General features: G+C 40.3%; 2 long non-coding RNA genes across 3 annotated transcripts in view; both read right to left on the bottom strand.

Annotated features, from left to right (window-relative positions):
• LOC141573815 (uncharacterized) overlaps window positions 1-26,880 on the bottom strand; it is a 588,593-nt gene that overhangs the window by 466,903 nt on the left and 94,810 nt on the right. The window lies entirely within an intron of this gene.
• Window positions 3,960-25,742, bottom strand: LOC141573728 (uncharacterized). 2 transcript variants are annotated; one of them, XR_012499743.1, is made up of 6 exons: window positions 25,177-25,742; window positions 16,570-16,642; window positions 9,271-9,917; window positions 5,987-6,059; window positions 4,336-4,394; window positions 3,960-4,262 (listed from the first exon to the last, which is right to left on the bottom strand). It is a non-coding gene; the product is annotated as an uncharacterized LOC141573728 (long non-coding RNA). The 2 variants fall into 2 exon arrangements; XR_012499744.1 differs by lacking the exon at window positions 4,336-4,394.

Below are 26,880 nucleotides of genomic sequence, written 5' to 3'. Positions count from 1 at the left end.
AAGATTAAGCATTCTCATCTTTGATAAAAGGGCACCTGGTTCTCAATAGACTATCAAAGCTGCAGCAGTTTTCTCATAGTTTTAATGCCTGTAGTTGCTTTTGGATCCAAGCGTATATATAAATAAGTAGTTTGGGTTACCTTGTGTCTTTCTACAGTGAAATGTTACCCATAGAAATGACAACATTGGCCAGTACAATCCACTGGGTGAAAAGGGCAATACATGCAAATGGGAAACATTTTGTGAGGGTAATTTCATGGGACCAATATTTATTTCATGGTTCCTGTTTGTGTTGGAGGCATCAACATTTAACATTTGACCTGTCCCCTTCATCATTTTGGACTGCTTTTTTACATTCTGTCTTCTTTTCCCTTAGAGCTGACAAAATGGTACCTCAATGTTACAAGTCTGGCTTGTAGGCAGATTTAGTATGTTTCAAAATCTATCTTCATATTCATATAAATCCCTAAAAATATAAATCAATTCTACTAAATATTTGAAAGCCTGCAACTGAGGTATCAACACAATTTCAAAACTGTAGTCTTCAGAAAAACCCTCCCACCATGGCTGTATAGAAAATGGAGATAAAGAAGAATCACATTTCTGTGAGTTATACATGGAAAGTGTTGATTTATCGATGTCCAGTTGTCAGGGTAGCAGTGCAACCTACACTCACTCACTCCCATCTACACAGCAAGATAAACATCCACTCACCCAGTGCGTGGTCCACGACACTTGCCAAACAGTGATCTCTTATTTCCAAAGACAGAATGAGGCCTCAGAATACATGGAAGGGGGAGAAGTCAAATTAGAGAATGGAAATCAGTGCAGGACCTGACCTCTGCTGATGGAGCAGCAAAGGTGAAACCCTGTTTTATTTGGACGCACACTCTCAAGCGGACAGAATGCATGGGATTGAAAGCGATGTGCTGAGTGTTAGAAGAGTGCACAGCAGATGCCTGGCTGACAGAACTCAAAGAAATCAGCACAAAACATCGCTACAATTGATTCTGAGACCAAGGTTGGTGCTGCCATATTTGGGCTCACAGTGGCTGCGAACAATGAGGGATAGGGCAATGGATGATAACACATGCTGAACCTCAGGGATCTGGAGTGTGTTGTGGATTGTGGTTCTCCCTATCCAGAATGGAAGCTGACTTGGGACACCAATGAGAAAGCTATAAACCTGGTGCATGAGGTTGAGTTTCTCGAAATGTCCCATGGCCACATACACTGCATCTGTAAGCCCAGGGACCAATTTGGTATTTTGCCAATAGAGCACATGTGGGGCTCAATCAGAGATATCATGCATATGGTCTGAGTGATCCAGGGGGCCTTATGGTTGAAATCATTTTCCAAAGGCTTAGGATCTGCTACATTTAGAGACTGGACTGGGATTACGTTTGGTATGAGGCAGATTATGCAGGAAATCTGTGTTTGCCTTCGTGGTCCCTAGCCACAAGGATGAGAGAACAAAGAACACTGGTCTAGGTACACAGTGTGAGAAAATGAAGCATTTCCTTCACCATAATCTCTGAAATGCAGATGCTACATTTTGAATGGCACTGAATGGTTATGGCACCAAGGACACCTAGCTGGTGCTATGCAGTAATGGCAGCAGTCACTGATGCATGACATCCTTATATATGTTTCCACAGTTTTTTCTGTAGACAGAGAAGCTCTGGAAAGAACTTGTTACATTGGGAAATTCCCATGGAAATAGAAAGGGCAAGCTCACTGTCATGATGTTGTTTTCAAAACACATCAAAATAACATTAAAGAGCCTGCAAATCTCAAAACCTTGACATGCTTCATTTCCACAAGAGGAAGGGTCCTGTGCACTTTCAGATCAGTGACATAAGCGTAGTAAAAATGACGTTATACTAAAGGAGAAGGGTATGGTGTGTTCATCACAACAGAGGCATCACCAGCAAATAGAGATATACAAGACAACACACACAGGAAAATGACATGGCATCAATGAGTAGGAAAAATTGTCCTCACAGAAATATCATGGAATTGCATACCCACAACAGACCAAAAGTTTCACTTAAAAAGCCCTACAAGTCTGCATTAAATACCTGATAGTAATTGACCAGTAGAGATATAGAAGTATAGTAAAGGAAACAGGAAGTACCATTTTCAGTTCCAAAGAAATTGAAGGCCCAAAGAAAAGCTTTCATACAACTAGACTGAAACACTATCAGAGCAAGTATTGAAAATGGAGGGGAGAGAAACACTGAAGGACAAGAGTGTCTCAGAATCATAAAAGGCAGAATTCTAGAAAAGGGGAAGAGAACCTCTAAGGACGAGAAAATAAAATCAGAAATCTCAATGGATGAGATATTACCAGGGCTAAATTCTGTCCTAATCAGACTAGATAATACAGAGGGACTCATGGATGACTGTGAAAACAGGGGAACTGAAATCCCTCTATCAGAAGATGACATAGAAATGCAAGGCATAACCAATGCAAATACTGCTGTTGAATCCTGGGGTAAGACAAATCATGAAAGAATATGTTTCATAAGAGTCCCAGTGGGAACAGCAAGATATAAAACAAAAGACAGAAAAGATATTTGGAGAATAATCAGACTGAAATTTGCTGAAAGCTAAGAAACAATCATCCGTACAGCAAAAGGAAGCAGAGTGTCCAAATTATGTGGAATCCCAATAGACCTACAAGCAGCTGTATTATCATTCTAATCATCAAAGTTCATGATCAACCCAGTGATTTTCATTGCACCTAGAGGAAAGCAACTAAGTCACAGCAGAACCGTAAGAGCGGTTTCAGCTTATATCTCGGCAGAAATTTTGCAGGACATGAACGAGTGCCAGGACTTGGACGAAATCCTGAATGAGAAAAATGTGCAATCTAGGCTAGCCTATGCCACAAGACCACCATTTCTAATAACGGCAGAACTAGAGAATTTCACAGACCGGAAAAACTTAAAAGAATTCAGCATTTCAATACTTATCTTAAAGAAATATTGTGAATTCTACCCTGTAGAGAAAAGAAGCAAGACCAAATGGAAATAAGAAATCCATCATTGGAAATGCAAGAAGAGCAATAAGTTGCAGAGAATTAACTAGAAGGCAAGGAGGACATCAATAACCTAAAGATGGGAGAGGGAAGCAGGAAAACAAAGGGGATTTTCAGCCCTATAATAAGTGAATCATCTTATATGACTCTCTGTTTGAAGCAAACAGAGAGATGCATGACCGAATGTGTTTGCAAATCAAAGAAAAAGCAAACAAATAATCAAACAAACAAAAAAACACCAAAAGAGTACGGTTGGCTGATATATATCCACAGGTTCGTGATAATTCAAAAGAAAATATGCAAAGTGATGTCAAGGTTCATTCAGCACGCATCGACCAAATATCACTGCTTGCATGTACTCAACACACTTGTATTCAGAAAACAGATGCGTGGATTAATATTCATAAATATTGATTCATAAGAGCACATCGTGACCTAACCCAAATGCATATTTTGAATAAAATTGATTCATAGTCCGTGATACAGCTGTACAAGTATGAATGAATGACATATTCAACCCTACGAAGAGAATAAATGGCATACACTTAGAACAAAGAAAAGTAGCTCTACAAAACTGTAGTAACAGTAAGAGAGACAGACAGTAAAGTGCAGTTTGGGATTGGTTTCATTTCTAGGAATTTCAGCCCTCATGAAACAAATGGATCCATGTTCTGAGATTGTGGGTCTTTCAGCAGAAAATCAACAGAGAGATATGTATTATGGGTGAATGGATATTACACAAACATATGTTTCCTATAGTGGGCCTTTTTGTACTGTTAACTGTTAGAAAGTTTAAAGACGGGTGAAACTATAAACTTATCATGGACAAACTTCCCTTCGTTTGTATTGTGTTTAGAGTTCTGAACTAAAGGAAAGAGGGTAGGAAACAAAGGACAATGGGACACTAATGGACAGAATCACATTTACTTTAGGAACCTCTCGTCTGATGCAGCCCCTCCCCCAACACTGATAAGATGCAGCAACCATTGTGGATGGCAGTTACCAGTTTGAATCCAGGTGGAATTGTTGTGTGTTCCACAAGGCTTGTTGAGGCTGGTGGATCCAAGGTATCTGGGCAGAGCTCTGTGGGTGAATCAGTGTCATGGAGGGGCTGCTGCCCTCTGTGGAGCTTGGCTTAGGTGTATTCTTCAGGAAGATGTGTTATTTCGAGATACTGATGCTGCCCAATGGCCTGAGATCACGGGTCATTTTCTAGAAACTAAAAGGCAGACAGTGGAAGATCTGCTTGTCATCAGCTTACTGGTGAGGCTCTGATATACTTTCAGACTTACCCAGTCCTGTAGAAGTCGACTTTATGGGAGACACGAAGAGAAGCTGGCAGAAAGGCTGGCTGCACGGATTGAGGAGAGATGCGAACACATTGATGAGAGTTGTTCTGCTACAATTGAGTATACTCTCATGGAGACTACTTTAGAGAATACCAGGCTCGAAAGTCATTCATGAGACATATTGAGACTCGCTGATACTAACATAAAACTGTGGAGAGTCAACGTGCATTTGAGGAATGTACTAAATTCTCTGCTCTAAGAAGTGGCCCAAGACTCCTGACGTCTAAAAGAGAAGAGATGGCAAAGATGATAAAACCACTCATGTTCCTGGAAGAGGTCGTGAGAATCCACACATCCCAAGGGGCATTTACAAATCTCACAGACCACAGAGCATGAAGCCCTGATAAACCTTTTCCCAAGTTTGGGCTTAGCTATCAAGCACTTGCTCTTCCCTCCCCTCCACTCAGGCATCCATTTCAAAGGATCAGACCCTGAGCTGCAATGCAGCCAGAAGGAGAATAGCAAGCCCCTCCTAGAACCAGAGTTCCTCCAACTTCACACTCTGTGCACAACACTGAACTCCTCAAAGGTCAAATACTCTCGAATAAAATAGATAGGGTTTCAATATATAGCTCACACAAAGAAATGATTATCTACCCCTTGATTTATCAAGTGCTGGGGTTACATCTTATTTGGGTGAAGAGAGTTTGGCAAGCGAGGGGATTATTTGACTGAACTTGAATAAGTATTTTTCCTCAGCTTTTCAAGACAGTGTAGGTAACTATTATAAGTCAGTTAGTGAACTGAAGTGTAAAAGTCGCCATATACATATAAGGACACAAGTTATGTGGACCGTCTTTTCCCTTCGTTCAAGTCCCGGGTGCAGTATATCACGGGGTGCCCACTTAGTTGGCTTAAATTGCTTTACCCAACACGATCAGATGATTTACCTTTCTCATCGTTGATAAAAGAGAACCTGTTTCTCAATAGTCTAGCAAAGCTGCAGCAGTTTTCTCATAGCTATAATGCCTCTAGGTGTCTTGGAACCAAGCCTATATTTAAATAAGTGGTTTGGGTTGCTTGTGTCTTCCTAGAGAGAAATGTTACCCATTGAAATGACAACATTGGCCAGTATGAGTCACTGGGAGAAAGGGCACCACATGCAAAATGGAAACACTGGGTTGGGGTTATTTCATGGTTCCAATATTTATTTCATGGTTCCTGTTTGTATTGCAGACATCAACAGTAAACAGTTGACATGACACCTTCATCATTTTGGACTGCTATTTTACATTCTATCTGTCTATGTTTCCCTTAGAGCTGACAAAATGTTACCTGAATTTGACAAGTCTGGCTTGTAGGTAGATTTAGTATGTTTCAAAAACTAACTTCATTTTCATATAAACCCCCAATTTGTACATCAATTCTATTAACATTTTGAAAGACCGCAACTGAGGTATCAACACAATGTCAAAACTGGATTCTTTGGAGAATCCCTCCCACCATGGCTTTATAGAAAAAGAGATAAACAAGAATCACATTTCTGTGTGTTATATATGGAAAGTGTTGATTTATTCATAGCCAATTGGCAGAGTACCTGTGCAAACAGTGCCCACTTGCTCCCTTGTACACAGCAAAATAAACATCCACTCACCCAGCCCATGGTCCAGGACACTTGACAAAGAGTGGCCTCTTACTTCCAAAGACAGAATGATGCCTCAGAAAACCTGGAAAGAGAAAAAGGCCTTGTAGAGAATGGAAATCAGTGCAGGACCTGACCTCTGCTGATGGAGCAGCAAAGGTGAAACCCTGTTTTATTTGGACGCACACTCTCAAGCGGACAGGACACATGGGATTGAAAGCGATGCGCTGAGTGTTAGTAGAGTGCACAGCAGATGCTTGGCTGACAGAACTCAAAGAAATCAGCACAAAATATCCCCACAATTGATTCTGAGACCAACATCAGTGCTGCCAAATTTGGGCTCACTTTGGCTATGAACAATGAGGGATAGGGCTATGGGTGATGGCACACGCTGAGTATCAGGGAACTGAAGTGTGTTGTGGATTGTGGTTGGCCTTATCCAGAGAGGAAACAGACCTGGGAACTCAATGAAAAAGCAACAAACCAGGCGCATGAGGTTGAGTTTCTCGAAATGTCCCATGGCCACATGCACTGCATCTGCAGGCCCAGGGTCCAATTTGGAATTTTGCCAATAGAGCATGTGTGGGGTCTAATTAGAGACATCAAGCATCAGGTCTGAGGGATCCAGGGGGCCTTGGTGTATAAATCAGTTTCCAAAGCCTCAGGATCTGCTATATTGATAGACTGGACTGAGATTACGGTTTGTTATGAGGCAAAGGATGAGGGACAGCACTGTGGTTGCCTTCATGGTCCAAAGCCACAAGGATGAGAGAACAAAGAACAGTGGTCTAGGTTCACAACGTGAGAAGATGAAGCATTTCCTTCACCATTATCTACCAAATGTTAATGCTACATTTTCAATGGTACTGACAGTATACTTCAGGGAGGATACGTAGCTGGGGCACTGTGATAATGACTGCAGGTCCTGAAGCATGACATCTTTAGATATGTTTCCACAGGTTTTTCGGTAGACAGAGAAGCTCTGGAACGAACTCATAACATTGGTACATTCCCATAGAAATAGAAAGGACAAGCTCACAGTCATGATACTGTTTTTGAAACATTCCAAAATGACATTCAACAGCTTGCAGAGCTGAAAAGCTTTACATGCTTCATTTCCACAAGAGAAACAGTCCTGTGCACTTTCAGTACAGTGACATAAGCGTAGTAAATTGAGGTTATACAAAACGAAGAGTATGCTGTGTTCATCACAGCAAAGGCATCACCAGCATTTAGATATATACAAGACAACACATATAGGAAAATGACATGGCATCAATGTGTAGGAAAAATTGTCCTCACACAAATATCATGGAACTTTGTACACACAAGAGACTTAAACTTTCACTTAAAAAGCCCTACAAGTCTACATTAGATACTTGAAATTAACTGACCAGTAGAGATAAAGAAGTATAGTAAAAGAAACAGGAAGTAACATTTTTAGTTCCAAAGAGGTTGAAGGCTCAAAAAAAAGCTTTCAAACAACTAGACTGTGAAACACTATCAGACATTTATTTAAAATGGAGGTGATAGAAACACTGAAGAACAACAGTGTCTCAGAATCACAAAAGTCAGAATTCCAGAAAAGGGGAAGAGACCCTCTAAAGACGAGCAAAATAAAATCAGCAAGCTCAATGGATGAGATAATAGCAGGGCTAAAATCAGTCCTAAGCAGACTAGATAATGCAGAGGGACTCGTGAATGACTGTGAACACAGGGGAACTGAAATCCCTCGATCAGAAAATGACATAGAAAAGCAAAGGAAAACCAACGCAAACATTGCTGTTGAATCCTGGGTTAAGACAAAGCATGAAAGAATAGGATTCATAAGAGTCCCAGAGTTAAAAGCAAGAAAAGATTATTCAGTCTGAAAAGATATTTGGAAAAAAATCAGACAGAAAATTGCTGAAAACGAAGAAGCAATCATCTATACAAAAAAAGTAAGCAAACAGCATCCAAATTATGTGGAATCCCAATAGACCTACAAGCAGCTGTATTATCAATCAAATCAACAAAGTTCATGATCTACACAGTGATTACCAATGCACCTAGAAGGAAGCAACTAAGTCACAACAGAACCTCCAGAGGGGTTTCAGCTTATATCTCGGCAGAAATATTGCAGGATAAGCAGGAGTGCCAGGACTTAGATGAAATTGTGAATGAGAAACAGCTGCAATCTAGGGTAGCTTATGCAACAAGACCGCCATTTCTAATAACGGCAGAGCTAGAGAATTTCAGATACCTGGAAACTTTAAGAATTCAGCAGTTTGAAACTTTTCCTAAAAGAAAGATTCAGAATACTGCCCTGAATAGAAAAGAAGCTAGTTGAAATGGAAATAAGAAAACCGTCACTGGAAATGCAAGAAGAGCCATGAGTTGCAGACAATAAACAAGAAGAAGGCAAGAAGGACATCAAAACCCTAAAGATGGGAGAGGGAAGCAGGAAAACATAGGGGATTTTCAGCCCTATAATAAGTGAATCATCTTATATGACTCTCTGTTTAAAGCAAACAGAGAGATGCAAGGACGAATGTGTTTGCAAATCTAAGAACAAGCAATCAAACAAACAAACAAACAAACAAACAAACAAATAAACACCAAAAGAGTATTGTTGGCTGATAATATCCACAGGAACCGTTATAATTCAAAAGAAAATATGCAAAGTGATGTCAAGGATAATTCAGCATGCATCGACCCAGTATCAGTGCTTGCATGTACTCAATATACCTGTATTCAGAAAACAGATGCGTGCATCAATATTCATAAATATTGATTCATAAGAGCACATCGTGACCTAACCAAAATGCCTATTTTGAATATAATGGATTCATACTCCGTGATATATTCTTAAAGTCTTCCAACATGAAGAATGAATGGCATATTCCACACTACGACGAGATTAAATGGCATACATCTATAACAAAGAAAAGCAGCTCTACAAAACTGTTCTAAGAGTAAGAGAGACAGACAGTAAAGTGTATTTTGGGAATGGTTTCATTTCTTGGATTTTCAGCCCCCATGAAATAAATGGATCCATGTTCTGAGACTGTGGGTCTTTCAGCAGAAAATCAACAGACGGATATATATTATGGGTGAATGGATATTACACAAACATATGTTTCCTTTAGTGGGTCTTTTTGTACTGTTAACTGTTAGAAAGTTTTAAGATGAATGAAACCATAAACTTATCATGGACACACTTCCCTCCATTTGTACTGTGTTTAGAGAACTGAACTAAAGGAAAGAGGGTGGGAAATAAAGGATAATGGGACGCTAATGGAGAGAATCACTTTTACCTTAAGTACCTGTCGTCTGATGCAGCCACTTCACCAACACTGTAAAAATGCAGCAACAATTGAGGATGGCAGTTACTGGTTAGATTCCAGGTGGAATGTTGGTTTGTTCCACGAGGCTTGTTATGAGCTGGTGGATCCAAGGTAACTTGGCAGAGCTCAGTGGGTGGATCAGTGTCATGGTGGGGTTGCCACACTCTGTGGAGCTTGGCTTAAGTCTATTGTTTAGGAAGCTCTGTAAGTTCGAGATACTGTTGCTGCCCAGTGGCCTGAGATCATGGGTCAGTTTCTAGAAATTGAAAAGTCAGACAGTGGAAGATCTGCCTGTCATCAGCTTACTGGTGAGGCTCCGAGGTACTTTTAGACATGCCCAGTACTGTAGAAGTCGACTTTATGGGAGACACGAAGAGAACCTGGCAGAAAATTTGGCTGCATGGATTGAGGAGAGATGCAAACACATTGATGATGGTTGTTCTCCTACAATGGAGAATACTGGCATGGAGACTTCTGCAGAGGATCCCAGGCAAGAAAGACAATCACGAGATATATTGAGCCTCGCTGATATTGGCAGAAACCTGTGGAACACCTACGTGCACTTGAGGAAGGTACTCAATTCTCTGCTCCAAGAACGGGTCCAAGATTCCTGACGTCTAAAAGAGAAGAGAAGGCAGAGATGGTAAAATCGCTCATGTTGGTGGAATAAGTCATGAGAATCCACATGTCCCAAGGGGAATTTACAAACCATTCAGACCACAAAGCTCCAAGCCCAGGTAAGCCTTTTCCCAGGGTTGGGCCTAGCTATGAAGCACTTTCTCTTCCCTCCCCTCCACTCAGGCATCCATTTCAAAGGATCACCAAATGAGCTGCAATGAAGAAAGTAGGAGAAGAGCAAGACCCTCCTAGAATCAGAGATCCTTCACTTTCACACTCTGTGCACAACAGTGAACTCCTCAAAGTCAAATATTCTCAAATAAAATAGGTAGGAATTGAATAATTAGCTCACAGAAAGGAATGATGACCTTCCCCTACATTCAGCAAATGCTTGGGTTATGTCTTTTTTGGGGTGAAGGAGTGTGGTAAGTGAGGGGAATATTTGACTGAACTTGAAATGTATTAGGCCTCAGATTTTCAAGACCGTATAGGTAAATATTATAAGTCATTTAGTGAACTGAACTGTAAAATTCGCCATAGACATTAAAGGACACACTTTATGTGAACGGTCTTTTCCCATCAGTCAAGCACTGTATCATGGGGGTGCAGACTTGGTTTTGATAATTGCTTTACCCAACATGATCGGACAATTAAGTGTTCTCACCACTGATAGAAGAACACCTAGTTCCCAATAGCCTAGCAAAGCTGCAACAGTTTTCTCATAGCTATAAAGCCTCTAGGTTCTTTTGGAACGAAGCATGTATGTATATATTTTGTTTGGTTTGTCTTGTGTTTTACTAGAGAGGAATGTTACCCCTTGAAATACCAACTTTGGGCAGTATGTGTCATTGGGAGGAAAGGGCACCACATGCAACAGGGAAACCCAGGTTTGGGGTTATTTCATTTTTTCAATAGTTATTTCATGTTTCCTCCTAGTGTTGGAAGCATCAACAGTAAAGAGTTGACATGTCCCCTTAATCATTTTGGACTGCTATTTTTCATTCTATCTGTATATTTTTTCCTTAGGGATGACAAAATGTTACAAGAATTTCACAAGTCTGGCTTCAAGGTAGATTTTGTATGTTTCAAAAACTAGCTTCATTTTCACATAAATCCCAAAATATGTAAATCAATTCTATTAACCTTTGAAAGACTGCCACTGAGTTATCAACACAATGTCAAAATTGGAGTCTTCAGACATACCCTCCCACCATGTCTGTATAGAAAAAAGAGCTAAACAAGAATCACATTTCTGTGAGTTATCTCTGGAAAGTTTTGATTTATCAATGCCCAGTTGGCAGGGTACCAGTGGAAACTATGCTCACTCACTCCCATGTACACAGCAAGGTAAATATCCAATCACAAAGCCCTTGGCTCAGGACACAAGCCTAAGCTTGGTCTCTTACTTCCAAAGACAGATTGAGGCCTCAGAAAACCTGGAAGGAGGAGAAGGCAAAGTAGAGAATGGAAATCAGTGCAGGACCTGACCTCTGGTAATGGAGCAGCAAAGGTGAAACTCTGTTTTCCTTGGATGCACACTCTCAAGTGGACAGGATACATGGGATTGAAAGTGATGTGCTGAGTGTTAGAAGAGTGCACAGCAGATGCTTAGCTGACAGAACTCAAATAAATCAGCACAAAATATTCCCAGAATTGATTCTGAGACCAAGACCTGAGCTGCCAAATTTGAGCTGGCAGAGGCTGCAGAAAATGAGGGATAGGGCTATGGATGATAGCACAAGCTGAGTCTCAGGGATCTGGAGTGCATTATGGATTTTGTTGGGTCCTATCAAGAGAGCAAACTGACCTGTGACACCAATGATAATGCAACCAGACTGGCACGCCAGGTTTAGTTTATCAAAATGTCCCATGGCCACATCCACTGCAGCTGCAGGACCAGGGACCAATTTGGCATATTGCCAATAGAGCACGTGTGGGGCTCAATCAGAGATATCATGCATCTAGTCTGAGTGATCCAGGGGGTCTGGGGTTTGAAATAAGTATCAGAAGCTTTAAGATCTTCTACATTCATAGCCTGCACTGGGATTGTTTGGTTTGAGGCAGAGGAGGTGAAACAGCCCTGACGTTGCCTTCATGGTCCCTTGCCACAAGGATGAGAGAACAAAAAAGACTGATCAAAGCCTACAGCATGAGAAGATGAAGCATTTCCTTCCTCATTATCTCCCAATGCAGATGCTACATTTTGGAAGTCACTGACATGGTACAGCACTGAGGACACATAGGTGGGACTGTGGGATCATTACAGCAGACCCTGATGCATGACATCCTTAGATATCTTTCCAATGTGTTTCTGTAGACAGAGAAGCTCTGGGAAGAACTGGTAACATGGGGACATTCCCATGGCAATAGAAAGCACAAGCGCACTGTTGTGATGCTGTTTTGGAAACACTCCAAAAGTGACATAGAGCAGCCTGCAGAGCTGAAAACCTTTAGAAGCCTCATTTCCACAAGAGGAAGTGTCCCATACACTTTCAGAACTGTGATTTAAGTGTAATAAAACTGAGGTTATACTGATGGAAAAAATAAGTGGTTTTCAAAACATCAAAGGCAACACCAGCAATTAGAGATATACCAGACAACACACACAGCAAAAGGTCATGGCATCAAAGTCTATAAAAAATTGTTCTCACAGAAATATCATGGTTTTGTGTACAGCGAATTGTCTAAACATTTCACTTAATAAAGCCCTATAAGTCTACATTTGATACCTGAGAGTACTTGTCCAGTAGAGATAAAGAAGTAGAGTAAAAGAAACAGGAAGTACAATTTTGAATTCCAAAGAGATTGAAGGCCCAAAAAATAAGCTTTCAAAGAACTAGACTGCAAAACCCCACCAGAGTAGGTGTTGGAAACTTAGGTGAGGAAAACACTGAAGAAAAACAGTGTCTCAGAATCACAAAAGGCAAAATACCAGAAAAGGGGAAGAGAAACTCAAAATCTAGCCAAATAATATGAGAAAACTCAATTGATGATATAGAACCAAGGCTAAACTCAGTCCTAAACAGACGAGATACTGCATAGGGACTCCTGAATGACTGTGAAGACAGGGAAACTGAAATCCCTCGATCAGAAAATGACAAAAAGATGCAAGTGAAAACAAATGCAAACATTGCTGGTGAATCCCGTGGTAAGCCAAACATGAAAGAGTAGGATTCATGAGAGTCCCAGATGTAAAAACAAGTGTTAAAAAAAAGTCTGAAAACTTATTTGTAGCAAAATTAGACAGAACCTTGCTGAAAGCCAAGAAACAATCATCTATAAGATTCACGTTTTAAAAAGCATCCAAAGGAGGTGGAATCACAATACACCTACAAGCAGCTGTATAATTCAAATCAACAAAGTTCATGATCAACCCACTGATATAAAATGCACCTAGAGGAAAGCAACTTAGTCACAACAGAAATTCCAGAGGGGTTTCAGCTGATATCTGGACAGAAATATTGCAGGACAGGAATGAGTGCCAGGACTTAGACCAAATCTTGAATGAGTAAAAGCTGCAATCTAGGGTAGCCTATGCCACAAGACTACCATTTCTAATAACAGCAGAGCTAGAGAATTTCACAGACTGGCAAAACTTAAAAGACTACAGCAGTTCAAAACTTATATTAAAATAAGGAATGAGAATTCTAAACAGTATAGAAAAGTAGCAAGATGAAATGGATATAAGAATATCATTATTGGAAATGCAATTAGAGTAATGAGTTTCAAAGAATAAACAAGAAGAAGGCAAGGAGGACATCAAAATCCTAAAGATGGGAGAGGGAAGCAGGAAAACATAGGTGATTTTCAGCACTATGCTAAGTTAATCAGCATATACGACTCTGTATTTGAAGCAAACGGAGAGATGCATGGCCTAATGAGTTTGCAAAACAAAGAACAAGCAAACAAACAATCAAACAAAGAAACAAACATCAAAAGAGTACGGTTGGCAGACATCTATCCAAAGGAACCATGATAAATCAAATCAAAATACTCAAAGTAATGTCAAGGTTCACTCAGTATGCATTGAACAAGTGTTGTGGCATGAATGTACTCAACAGACTTGTATTCAAAAACAGATGCGTGCATTAATATTCATAAATTTTGATTCATAATAGCATATTGTGACCTAACCCAAATCTCTACTTTGATTAAAATGGATTCCTAGTCCATGGTATAGATTTAGAAGTATTTCAACATGACGAATGAATGGCATATTCTACCTTACATACAGAAGAAATGGCATAAGCCTAAAACAAAGGAAAGTAGCTCTGCAGAACTGTACTAAGAGCAAAAGAGTCAGTCAGTAAAGTGCACATTGTGATTGGTTTCATTGCTAGGAATTTCAGCCCCGATGGAACAAATGGATACATGTTCTTAGAGTGTGGGAGTTTCAGCAGAAAAGCAACAGATGAATATGTATTCTGGGCGAATGGATATTACACAAACATAAGATTCCTTTAGTGGGTCTTTTTGTACTGTTAACAGTTAGAAAGTTTAAAGACGTGTGAAACCGTAAACTAAAAATGGACACAATTCCATCCATTTGTACTGTGTATAGGGATGAGAACAAAAGGAAAGAAGGAAGAAAAAAGGACCATGGGATGCTACTGGAGAGATTCACATTTACCTTAGGAACCTCTCGTCTGATGCAGCCCCTCCTAAACACTGACAAGATGCAGCAACCATTGGGGATGGCAGGTACCGTTTGGATTCCAGGTGGAATTTTGGTGTGTACCGCACAGCTTGTTGTGACTGGTGGGCCCAAGGTAACTGGGCAGAATTCTGTGGGTGGATCAGTGTGATGGAGGGGCTGCCACCCTCTGTGGAGCTTGTCTTAGGTCTTTAGTTCAGGAAGCTGGGTAAGTTCGAGATACTGCTTCTGCCCAAATACCTGAGTTCACGGGTCAGTTTCCAGAAACTGAAAGGGCTGACAGTGGAACATCTGCCAGTCATCAGCATACTGGTTACGTTCCGAGGAACTTTCAGACTTGCCCAGTCCTGTAGAATTCGACTTTATGGGAGACACCAAGAGAAGCATGCAGAAAAGCTGGCTGCACTGATTGAGGAGAGATGTGAACACATTGATGAGAGTTGTTCTGCTACAAAGGAGAATAATGACATGGAGACTTTTGTAGTGAATACCAGGCTCAAAAGGCATTCATGAGACATATTGAGCCTCACTGATACTGGCAGAGACCTGTGGAGGGTCAACGTGCTCTTAAGGAAGGTACTCAGTTCACTGCTTCAAGAAATGATCCAAGATTCCTGACGTCTAAAAGAGAAGAGATGGCAGAGATGATAAAATCACTCATGTTCTTGGAAGAGATCATGAGAATCCACACGTCCCAAGAGACATCTACAAATCAAATATATCACAGTGCATGAAATCCTGGTAAGCCTTTTCCCAGGGTTGGGATAGCTATCAAACACTTGCTCTTCCCTCCACTCCTCTCAGGCATCCATTTCAAAGGATCAGCACCTGAGCTGCAATGAAGCCAGTAGGAGAATATCAAGCCCCTCCTAGAACAAGTGTTCCACCAAATTCACACTTTGTGCACAACACTGAACTCCTCAATTGTCAAATACTCTCGACTGAAATAGATAGGAATTGAATATGTATCTCACACAAAGAAATGATGACCTTCCCCTTGATTCAGCAAATGCTGGGTTAATGTCTTCTTTGGGGTGAAGGGAGTGTGGTAAGTGAGGGGAATCTTTGACTGAACTTGAGTATGTATTTGTCCTCAGTGTTTCAAGGCAGTATAGGTAACTATTGTAAGTCAGTTTGTGAACTGAACTCTAAAAGTCGCCATAGACATGTAAGGACACATGTTATGTGGACTGTCTTTTCCCTTCATTCAAGCCCCGTATGTAGAATATCATGGGGGTGCAGACTTGGCTGGGTTAAATTGCTTTACCCAACATGATCGGACGATTAAGCATTCTCATCGTTGTTAGAAGAACACCTGGTTCTCAGTAGCCTAGCATAGCTGCAGCAGTTTTCTCTTAGCTATAATGCCTCTAGTTGCTTTTGGAACCAAGCCTTCATATAAATATTTTGTTTGGGTTACCTAGTGTCTTCCTACATAGAAATGTTACCGCTTGAAATGACAACAATGACCAGTATGATTCACTGGGTGGAAAGGGCACCACATGCAAAAGGGAAACACTGGGTGAGGGTTATTTCATGGTTCCAATATTTATTTCATGGTTCCTGTTTGTGTTGGGGCATCAACAGTAAACAGTTAACCTGTTCACTTCATCATTTTGGACTGCTATTTTACATTCTATCTGTCTATTTTTCCATTATAGCTGAAAAAATGGTACTTGAATTTGATAAGTCTGGCTTGTAGGTAGATTTAGTATGTTTCAAAAACTAACTTCATTTTCAGATAATTCCCCAAATATGTAAATCAATTGTATTAAAATTTTGAAAGTCCGCAACTGAGGGATCAACACAATATCAAAACTGGATTCTTCAGACAAACCCACCCACCATGGCTGTATAGAAAATAGAGATAAACAAGAATAACATGTCTGTGAGTTATATATGGAAAGTGATGATTTATCAGTGCCCAGTTGGCAGAGTACAAGTACAACCTATGCACACTCGCTCCCATGTACACAGGAAGATAAACATCCACTCACCCAGCCCATAGTCCAGGACACTTGCCGAAGAGTGGTCTCTTACTTCCAAGGACAGAATGAGGCCTCAGAAAACCTGGAAGGAGGAAAAGACACAGTAGTGATGTAAATAAGTGTAGGACCTGTCCTCTGCTGATGGAGCAGCAAAGTGAAAATCTGTTTTATTTTGACACACACCCTCAAGGGGATAGGACGCATGGGATTGAAAGTGGTGCACTGAGTGTTAGAAGTGTGCACAGCAGATGCTTGGATGACAGAACTGAAAGAAATCAGCACAAAATATACCCACAATTCATTCTTAGACAAAGATTGGTGCTGCCAAATTTGGGCTCACAATGGCTGTGAATAATTGGGGATACAGCTATTGATGATAGCACACGCTGATTCTCAGGCATCTGGAGTGTGTTGTGGATTGTGGTAGGCCCTATCCAGAGAGGAAACTTACCTGGGACCCCAATGAGAAAGCAACAACCCTGGCTAGTGAGGTTGATTTTATTGAAATATCCCATGGACACATCCAATGCATCTGTAAGACCTGGGACCAATTTGGCATTTTGCCAATAGAGCACGTGTGGGGCTCAATCACAGTCATCATGCATCTGGTCTGAGGGATCCAGGGGGCCTTGGGGTTGAATTCTGTTTCCAAAATCTCAGGATCTGCTACATTCATAGCCTGGACTGGGATTATACTTTGGTTTGAGGCAGAGGATGTGGAATATTTTGGTGGTTTCCTTCATGGTCCCATGCCACAGATGAGAGAACAATGAAGAGTGGTCAAAGTCCACAGCATGAGAAGATGCATTATTTTCCTCAGCATTATCTCTGAAATGCAGATGCTACATTTTGGATGGCACTGACATGCTATGGCACCCAGGAAACATAGATGGGGCTGCAGGAAAATTCCAACAGGCCCTGATGCATGACATCATTAGATAAGTTTCCACTGGTGTTTCTGTAGACAGAGAAGCCCCGGGAAGAACTGGTAACATTGGGACATTCCCATGGCAATAGAAAGCACAAGCGCACTGTCACGATTCTGTTTTGGAAAAACTCCTAAATGACATACAGCAGTCTACAGAGCTGAAAACTCTTTGAAGCTTCATTTCCACTAGAGGAAGTGTCCTGTGTACTTTAAGAACTGTGAGATAAGTGTAATAAAAATGAGGTTATACTAATAGAAAGAGTATGGTGTGTTCATGACAACAACGGGAACAACAGCAATTAGAGCTATATAAGACAACACACACAGGAAAAGGACATGGCATCATTGTCTAGGAAAAATTGTCCTCACAAAAAAATCATGGAATTGCGTACATCCAATGGTATAAAATTTTCACTTAACAAAACCCTATAAGTCTGCATTAGATACCTGAAAGTACTTGACCAGTAGAGATAAAGAAGTATAATAAAAGAAACAGGAAGTACTATTTTAAGTACAAAAGAGTTTGAAGGCCCAAAATATAAGCTTTCAAACAACTAGATGGCAAAACGCTATCAGAGAATGTATTGAAAACGGAGGTGAGGAAAACACTGAAGAACAACAGTGTCTCAGAATCACAAAAGACAGAATACCAGAAAAGGGGAAGAGAACCTCTAAAGATGAGCGAAAGAATATCAGAAAACTCAATGGATGAGATAATACCTGGGCTAAAGTCATTCCCAAGCAGAATAGATAATGCAGAGGGACTCGTGAATGACTGTGATGACAGAGGAATAGAAATCCCTCGATTAGAAGATGACATAGAAAAGCAAGTGAAAATCAATGCAATCATCGCTGTTGAATCACAGGGTAATACAAAGCATGAAAGATTATGATTCATAAGTGTCCCAGATGAATTAGCAAGAGATAAAGAAGAAAAGTCTGAAATATATTTGTAGAAAAATCAGACAGAAACTTCCTTAAAGCCAAAAAGCAGTCATCTATATGAATTCAGGAAGTACAAGTGTCCAAAGGAGGTGGAATTAAAATAGACCTACAAGAAGCTGTATTATTCAAAGCAACAAAGTTCATGATCAACCAAGTGATTCTTAATGCACGTAGAGGAAAGCAACTTAGTCACAACAGAATCTCCAGAGGGTTTTCAGCTGATATCTCGACACAAATAGTACAGGAGATGTAATAGTGCCAGGACATATACCAAATATTGAATTAGTAAAAGCTTAAATCTAGGGTAGCCTATGCCACAAGACTACCATTTCTAATAACAGCAGAGCTAGAGAATTTCACAGACCGGCAATACTTAAAAGACTACAGCAGTTCAAAACTAATATTAAAAAAAGGATTGAGAATTCTAAACAGAATAGAAAAGTAGCAAGATGAAATGGATATAAGAATACCATTATTGGAAATGCAATTAGAGCAATGAGTTTCAAAGAATAAACAAGAAGAAGGCAAGGAGGACATCAAAATCCTAAAGATGGGAGAGGGAAGCAGGAAAACATAGGTGATTTTCAGCACTATACTAAGTTAATCATCATATATGACTCTCTGAATCAAACGGAGAGATGCATGGCCTAAAGAGTTTGCAAAACAAAGAATAAGCAAACAAACAATTGAACAAAGAAACAAACATCAAAAGAGTACGCTTGGCAGACATCTATCCAAAGGAACCATGATAAATTAAATAAAAATACTCAAAGTAATGTCAAGGATCATTCAGTACGCATCGACAAAGTTTCGAGGCATGCAAGTACTCAAAAGACTTGTATTCAGAAAACAGATGCGTGCATTAATATTCATAAATTTTGATTCATAATACCACATTGTCTCCTAACCCAAATCTCTATTTTGATTAAAATGGATTCCTAGTCCGTGGTATAGATTTAGAAGTATTTCAACATGATGAAAGAATGGCATATTCTACCCTATATAAAGAAGAAATGGCATAAGCCTAAAACAAAGGAAAGTAGCTCTGCAGAACTGTACTAAGAGCAAAAGAGTCAGTCAGTAAAGTGCACAATGGGATTGGTTTCATTTCTAGGAATTTCAGCCCCGATGGAACAAATGGATACACGTTCTTAGAGTGTGGGTGTTTCAGCAGAAAAGCAACAAACGGATATGTATTCTGGGTGAATGGATATTACACAAACATAAGATTCCTTTAGTGGGTCTTTTTGTACTGTTAACAGTTAGAAAGTTTAAAGACGTATGAAACCATAAACTAAAAATGGACACACTTCCCTCCGTTTGTACTGTGTATAGGGATGAGAACAAAAGTAAAGAAGGAAGAAAAAAAGGACCATGGGATGCTACTGGAGAGATTCACATTTACCTTAGGAACCTCTCGTCTGATGCAGCCCCTCCCAAACACTGACAAGATGTAGCAACCATTGGGGATGGCAGGTACCGTTTGGATTCCAGGTGGAATTTTGGTGTGTACCGCACAGCTTGTTGTGACTGGTGGGCCCAAGGTAACTGGGCAGAATTCTGTGGGTGGATCAGTGTGATGGAGGGGCTGCCACCCTCTGTGGAGCTTGTCTTAGGTCTTTAGTTCAGGAAGCTGGGTAAGTTCGAGATACTGCTTCTGCCCAAATACCTGAGTTCACGGGTCAGTTTCCAGAAACTGAAAGGGCTGACAGTGGAACATCTGCCAGTCATCAGCATACTGGTTATGTTCCGAGGATCTTTCAGACTTGCCCAGTCATGTAGAAGTCTAATTTATGGGAGATTTAAAGAGAAGCTGGAAGAAAACCTGGTTACATGGATTGAGGAGATATGAGAACACATTGATGAGAGTTGTCCTGCTACAATTGAGGACACAGGCATGGATACTTCTGTAGAGAATAAAAGGCTCAAAAGACATTCATGAGACATATTGAGCCTCGTTGATCCTGGCAGAAATTATGGAGGATCAACTTGCATTTGAGGAAGTTACACAGTTCTCTGCTCCAAGAATGGATCCAAGATTCTTGACGTCTAAAGAGAAGAGATGGCAGAGGTGATAAAATCGCTCATGTTGGTGGAATAATTGGTGAGAATCCCCATGTCCCAAGGGGCATTTACAAACCATTCAGACCAAAATGCACCAAGCCCAGGTAAGCATTTTCCCAGGTTTGGGCCTTGCTATCAAGCACTTGCTCTTCCCTCCCCTCCACTCAGGCATCCATTTTAAAGGATCAGAACCTGAGCTGAAATGAAACCATATAAGAAGAGCAAGCTCCTCCTAGAATCAGAGTTCCTACAACTTCACACTCTGTGAACAACTGTGAAATCCTCAAAGGTCAAATACTCTGAACTAAAATAGCTAGGATTTGAATATTTAGCTAACACAAAGAAATGATGACCTTCCCCTAGATTCAGCAAATGCTCTGGTTATGTCTTTTTGGGGTGAAGGGAGTGTGGTAAGTGAGGAGAATCTTTGACTGAACTTGAATAGGTATTATGCCTCAGTATTTCAAGACAGTATAGGTAAATATTATGTCAGTTATTGAACTGAAATTTAAAAGTCGCCAAGGACATTAAAGGACATAATTTATGTGTACCATCTTTTCCCTTCATTCAAGAACCTGGTGCACTATATCATGGGATGCAGACAATGTTATGTTAAATTGCTTTACCAACATGATCAGACGATTAATCTTTGTCATCACTGATAGAAGAACACCTGATTATCAATAGCCTCGCATAGCTACAGCAGGATTCTCATAGATATAATGCCTCTAGGTGCTTTTGAAATGAAGCCAAAATGTACATACTTTATTTGGTTTTTCTTGTGTTTTCCTCTAGAAGAATGATACCCCTTTTAATGAAAACATTGGCCAATATGTGCCATTGAGAAGAAACGGCAACACATGCACAATGGAATCCCAGGTTGGGGGTTATTTCTTGGTTCCAATAGTTATTTCATCCTTTCTGTCAGTGTTGGAGGATTCAACATTAAAGGGTTGACATGCCCCTTCAAAATCTTGGACTGCTATTTTATATTCTATCTGTCTATTTTTTCCTTAGACCTGACAAAAAGTAACAAAAATTGACAAGTCTTTCCTCTAGGCAGATTTAGTATGTTTTGAAAACTAACTTCATATTCATATAAATTCCAAACATGTAAATCAATTATTCTAACCTTTTTAAAGACTGCAACTGAGTTATCAACACAATGTCAAAACTAATGTGTTCGGACAAACCCTTCCACCATGGCTGTATAGAAAACAGAGCTAAGTAAACATCATATTTCTGCGAATTATATCTGGAAAGTGTTGATTTATCACTGCCCACTTGGCAGGGAACAAGTGCATCATGTGCTCACTCGCTCCTATGTACACAGCAATGTAAACATCCACTCAACCAGCCCTTGGAAAAGGACATTGCCGAAGAGTGGTCTGTTAATTCCAAAGACAGGATGAGGCCTCAGAAACCTGGAAGGAGGAGAAGACAATGTAGAGAATGGAAACCACTACAGGATCTGACCTCTGGTAATGGAGCAGCAAAGGTGAAACTCTGCTTTGCTTGGATGCACACTCTCTAGCAGACAGCACACATGGGATTGAGGGTGATGAGTGGAGTGTTAGAAGAGTGCACAGCAGATGCTTGGCTGACAGGACTCAAAGAAATCAGCACCAAATATCCCCAGAATTGAATCTGAGACCAAGAACCGAGCTGCCAAATTTGTGCTGGCAGAGGCAGCAGAAAATGAGGGATAGGGCTACGGATGATGGCACAAGCTTACTCTCAGGGATCTGGATTGTGTTGTGGGTTGTGTTGGGTCCTATCAAGAAAGCAAACCGACTTGTGACCCCAATGAGAAAGCAACCACACTAGCTTGCGAGTTTGAGTTTATCGATAAGTCCCATGGCCACATCCACTGCATCTGCAGGACCAGGGACCAATTTGGCATTTTGCCAAGAGAGCACATGTTGGGCTCAATCAGAGATACTGTGCATCAGGTCTGTGGGAACCAGAGGCCTTGGGTTTGAAATCAGTATTAAAAGCATTAGGATCTGCTACATTCAATATCTGGAGTGAGATTACATTTTGGTTTGAGGCAGAGGATGCAGAACAACTGTTCTTCCCTTCGTGCACACATGACAAAAGGATGAGAGAACAAGGAAGGGTGGTCAAAGTCTGCAGTGTGAGAAGATGAAGAATTTCATTGAGCATTTTCCCAAATGCAGATGGTACATTTTCGATGGCACTGAAATGTTACTGCACCGAGAACACATACATTGGTCTGCAGGATCATTCCAGCAGGCCCTGTTGTATGACATCCATAGATATGTTTCCAGTGGTGTTTCTGTAGACAGAGAATCTCTGGGAAGAACTGGTAATATTGGGACATTCCCATGGCAATAGAAAGCACAAGCTCACTGTCAGTTTCCTGTTTTGGAAACACTCCAAAATGACATACAGCAAAATGCAGAGCTGAAAATCTTTAGAAGCTTCATTTCCACAAGAGGAAGTATCCTGTGCACTACCAGAATTCTTAGATAAGCATAATAAAAATGAGGATATAATAATCGAAATATTATAGTGTGTTCATCACAACAAAGCAACACCAGCAATTAGAGATATACCAGACAACACACACAGGAACATGACTTGGCATCAATGACTAGGAAAAATTGTCCTCATAGAAATATGGAATTGCGTACACCCAAGAGTCTATAATATTCAATTAACAAAGCCGTATAAGTCTACAATTGATACCTGATAGTACTTGAACAGTAGAGATAAAGAAGCATAGGAAAAGAAACAGGAAGCACAATTTTCTGTTCCAAAGTGATTGAAGGCCCAAAAAATAAGCTTCCAAACAACTAGAATGCAAAACGCTATCAGAGCAAGTATTGAAAGCGGAGGTGAGGAAAACACTGAGGAACAACAGTGTCTCAGAATCACAAAAGACAGAATGCCAGAAAAGGTGAAGAGAAACTCTAAAGACAAGCCAAATAATATCAGTAAACTCAATGGATGAGATAATAACAGGGCTAAAGTCAGTCCTAAGCAGACTAGATAATGCAGAGGGACTCATGGATGACTGTCAAAACAGGGGAACTGAAATCCCTTGATCAGAGGAAGACATAGAAAAGCAAGTATAAACCAATGAAAACATTTCTGTTGAATCCCGGGGTAAGACAAAGCATGAAAGTCTATGATTCAAAAGAGTCTAAGAAGGGAATGCAAGAGATAAAAATAAAAATGTCTGAAAAATTATTTGTAGAAAAATCAGAGTGAAACTTTCTGAAAGCCAAGAAAGAATCATCTATATGATTTCAGGAGTACAAAGCGTCCAAATGAGGTGGAATCCCAATAGACCTACAAGCAGCAGTAGAATTCAAATCAACAAAGTTCATGATCATCCCAGTGATTTAAAATGCACCTAGATGAAAGCAACATCATCACAACAGTACCTCCAGCAGGGTTTCAGCTGCTATCTCGACAGAAATATTGCAGGACAGGGAGGAGTGCCAGGACATAGACCATAACCTGAATAAGAAAAAGCTGCAAACTTGGGTAGCCTTTGCCACATGACCACCATTAATAATAAAGGCAGAGCTAGAGAATTTCACAGACCGGCAAACCTTAAAATAATTCAGCAGTTCGAAAATGATCCTAAAATAAAGATTTAGATTTCTATGCTGCATAGAAAAGTAGCAAGATGAAATGGAAATAAGAAAACCATTATTGGAATTGCTGGAAGAGCATGAGTTGCAAAGAATAAAAAAGAAGAAGGCAAGGAGGACGGCAAAACGCTAGAGATGTGAGACGGAAGCAGGTAATCTTAGGTGATTTAAAGCACTATCTTAAGTGAATCAACTTCTATGACACTCTGAAGCAAACACAGAAATGCATGGCCTAATGCGTTTGCAAAACAAACAACAAGCAAACAATCAATCAAAAAATACAAAAAGGGTACGTTTGGCTGACTTATACCAAAGCAACCATGACTATTCAAAACAAAATACTCAAAGAGATGTCAAGGATCATTCAGCACGCATCGACCCAGTATCGCTGCTTGCATGTATTCAACACACTTGTATTCAGAAAAATGATGTGCACATAAATATTCATAAATATTGATTGATAAGAGTATATCATGACCCAAATCAAATGCCAAGTTTGAATAAAATGGATTCATAGTCCGTGATATATACTTACAAGTTTTCCAACAGTATGAATCAATGCCATATTCTACCCTAGGTAGAGAAGAAATGGCATAAGCCTATAACAAAGACAAGTAGCTCTGCAAAACTGTACTAAGTGTGAAAGAGGAAGCTAGTATACTGCACGTAGTGATTTGTTCCATTTTTAGGAATTTCAGCCTCCATGATACAATTGGGTCCATATTCTGAGATTATGGGTGTTTCAGCAGAAAGCAACAAATGGATATGTATTCTGGGTGAATGGATATTTCACAAACATAATTTCCTTTAGTGTGTCACTGTGTAATGTGAAGTTTTAGAAAGTTTACACACGTGTGAAAGCATAAACTAAAATTGGACACATTTCCCTCCATTTGTACTGTGTATACGGATCTGAACAAAAGGAAAGAGGAAAGAAATAAGGACCATGGGACGCTAGTGGATAGAATCACATAAAACTTAGGAATGTGATGTGTGATGCAGCCATTCTCCCAACACTAATAAGATGCAGCAACCATCGGACATGGCAGCTACCTTTTGGATTCCAGGTGGAATGTTGGTGGGTACCGCGAGGCTTGTTGTGCCTGGTGGATCCAAGGTAACTGGGCAGAATTCTGTGGGTGGATCAGTTTGATGGAGGGGATGCTGCCCTCTGTGGAGCTTGTCTTAGTTCTTTTGTTCAGGAAGCTGTGTATGTTCGAGATAATGCTGCTGCCCAAAAACCTGGTATCACGGGTTAGTTTCCAGAACCTGAAAGGGCAGACAGTGCATGATTTGACTGTCATCAGCTTACTGGTGAGGCTCCGAGGTCCTTTCAGAACTGCCCAGTCCTGTTGAAGTCGACTTTATGGGAGACACGGAGAAAAGATGTCAGAAAAGCTGGCAGCACAGATTGAGGAGAGATGCCAACACATTGATGAGACTTGTTCTGCTACAATGGAGAATACTGGCATGGAGACATCTGTAGAGAATACCAGGCTTGAAAGACATTCATGACACATATTGAACCTCGCTGATACTGGCAGAAATATACGGAGTGTCAACATGCCCTTGAAGAAGTTACTCAATTCCATGCTCCAAGAACGGGTCCAAGAATCCCGACGTCTAAAAGAGAAGAGATGGCAGAGATGATAAAAGCGCTCGTGTTCTTGGAAGGGGTAGTGAGAATCCACATTTCCCAAGGGGCATTTACAAACCATTCAGACAAAAATGCACCAAGCCCAGGTAAGAATTTTCCCAGGTATGGGCCTAGATATCAAGAACTTTCTCTAACCTCCACTCCACTCAGGCATCCATTTTAAAGATAAGCACCTGAGGTGAAATGAAGTCAGTAGGAGAATAGTAAGCCGCTCCTGGAATCAGCATTCCAACAGCTTCACACTCTGTGAAAAACAGTGAAATACTTAAAGATCAAATACTCTCGAATAAAATAGATATGAATTGAATACTTAGCTCACACAAATAAATGATGACCTTCCCATAGATTCAGCAAATGCTGGAGTAATGTATTCTATGGGGTGAATGGAGTGTGGTAATTGAGGGGAATCTTTGACTGATCTTTAATAGATATTAGGCCTCATATTTTCAAGACAGTATAGTCAAATATTAGAAGTCAGATAGTGAACTGAAATGTAAAAGTCTCCAAAGAATTTAAAGACACAGTTTATGTGGACCATGCTTCCCTTCAGTCAAGCCCACGGTGCACCTTATCATGGGGGTGCAGCATTGGTTGTGTAAATTGCTTTACACAACATGATCAGATGATTACATGTTTTCATCACTGATAGAAAAACACCTGGTTCTCAAAAGCCTAGCATAGCTGCAGAGGTTTCTCATAGATATAATGCCTCTAGGTGCTTTTAGAATCAAGCAAAAATGTTTATATTTTGTTCAGATTATCTTGTATTCTAGTAGAGAACAATGTTACACCTTGAAATGCCAACATTGGCCAGTATGAGACATTGGTAATAAAGGGCAACATCTGAACAATGGAAACCTAGGTTTGGGGTTATTTCAAGGTTCCAATAGATATTTCATGGTTCCTGTTCGTGTTGGAGGCTTCAAGTGTAAACAGTTGACATGTCCCTTCAACATATTGGACTGCTATTTTACATCCTATCTTTGTATATTTTTCTTAGAGCTGACAATATGTTACAAAAATAGACAAGTCTGGTTTTAGGTAGATTTAGTATGTTTCAAAAACTAACTTCATTTTCATATAAATCCCAAAACATGTAA

The sequence above is a fragment of the Camelus bactrianus genome, chromosome 17, assembly GCF_048773025.1.
Source record: "Camelus bactrianus isolate YW-2024 breed Bactrian camel chromosome 17, ASM4877302v1, whole genome shotgun sequence".
NCBI classification, from domain to species: domain Eukaryota; kingdom Metazoa; phylum Chordata; class Mammalia; order Artiodactyla; family Camelidae; genus Camelus; species Camelus bactrianus.
The sequence above is the reverse complement of the archived record's forward strand: the minus strand, read 5'-3'. Positions and strand labels throughout refer to the sequence as shown.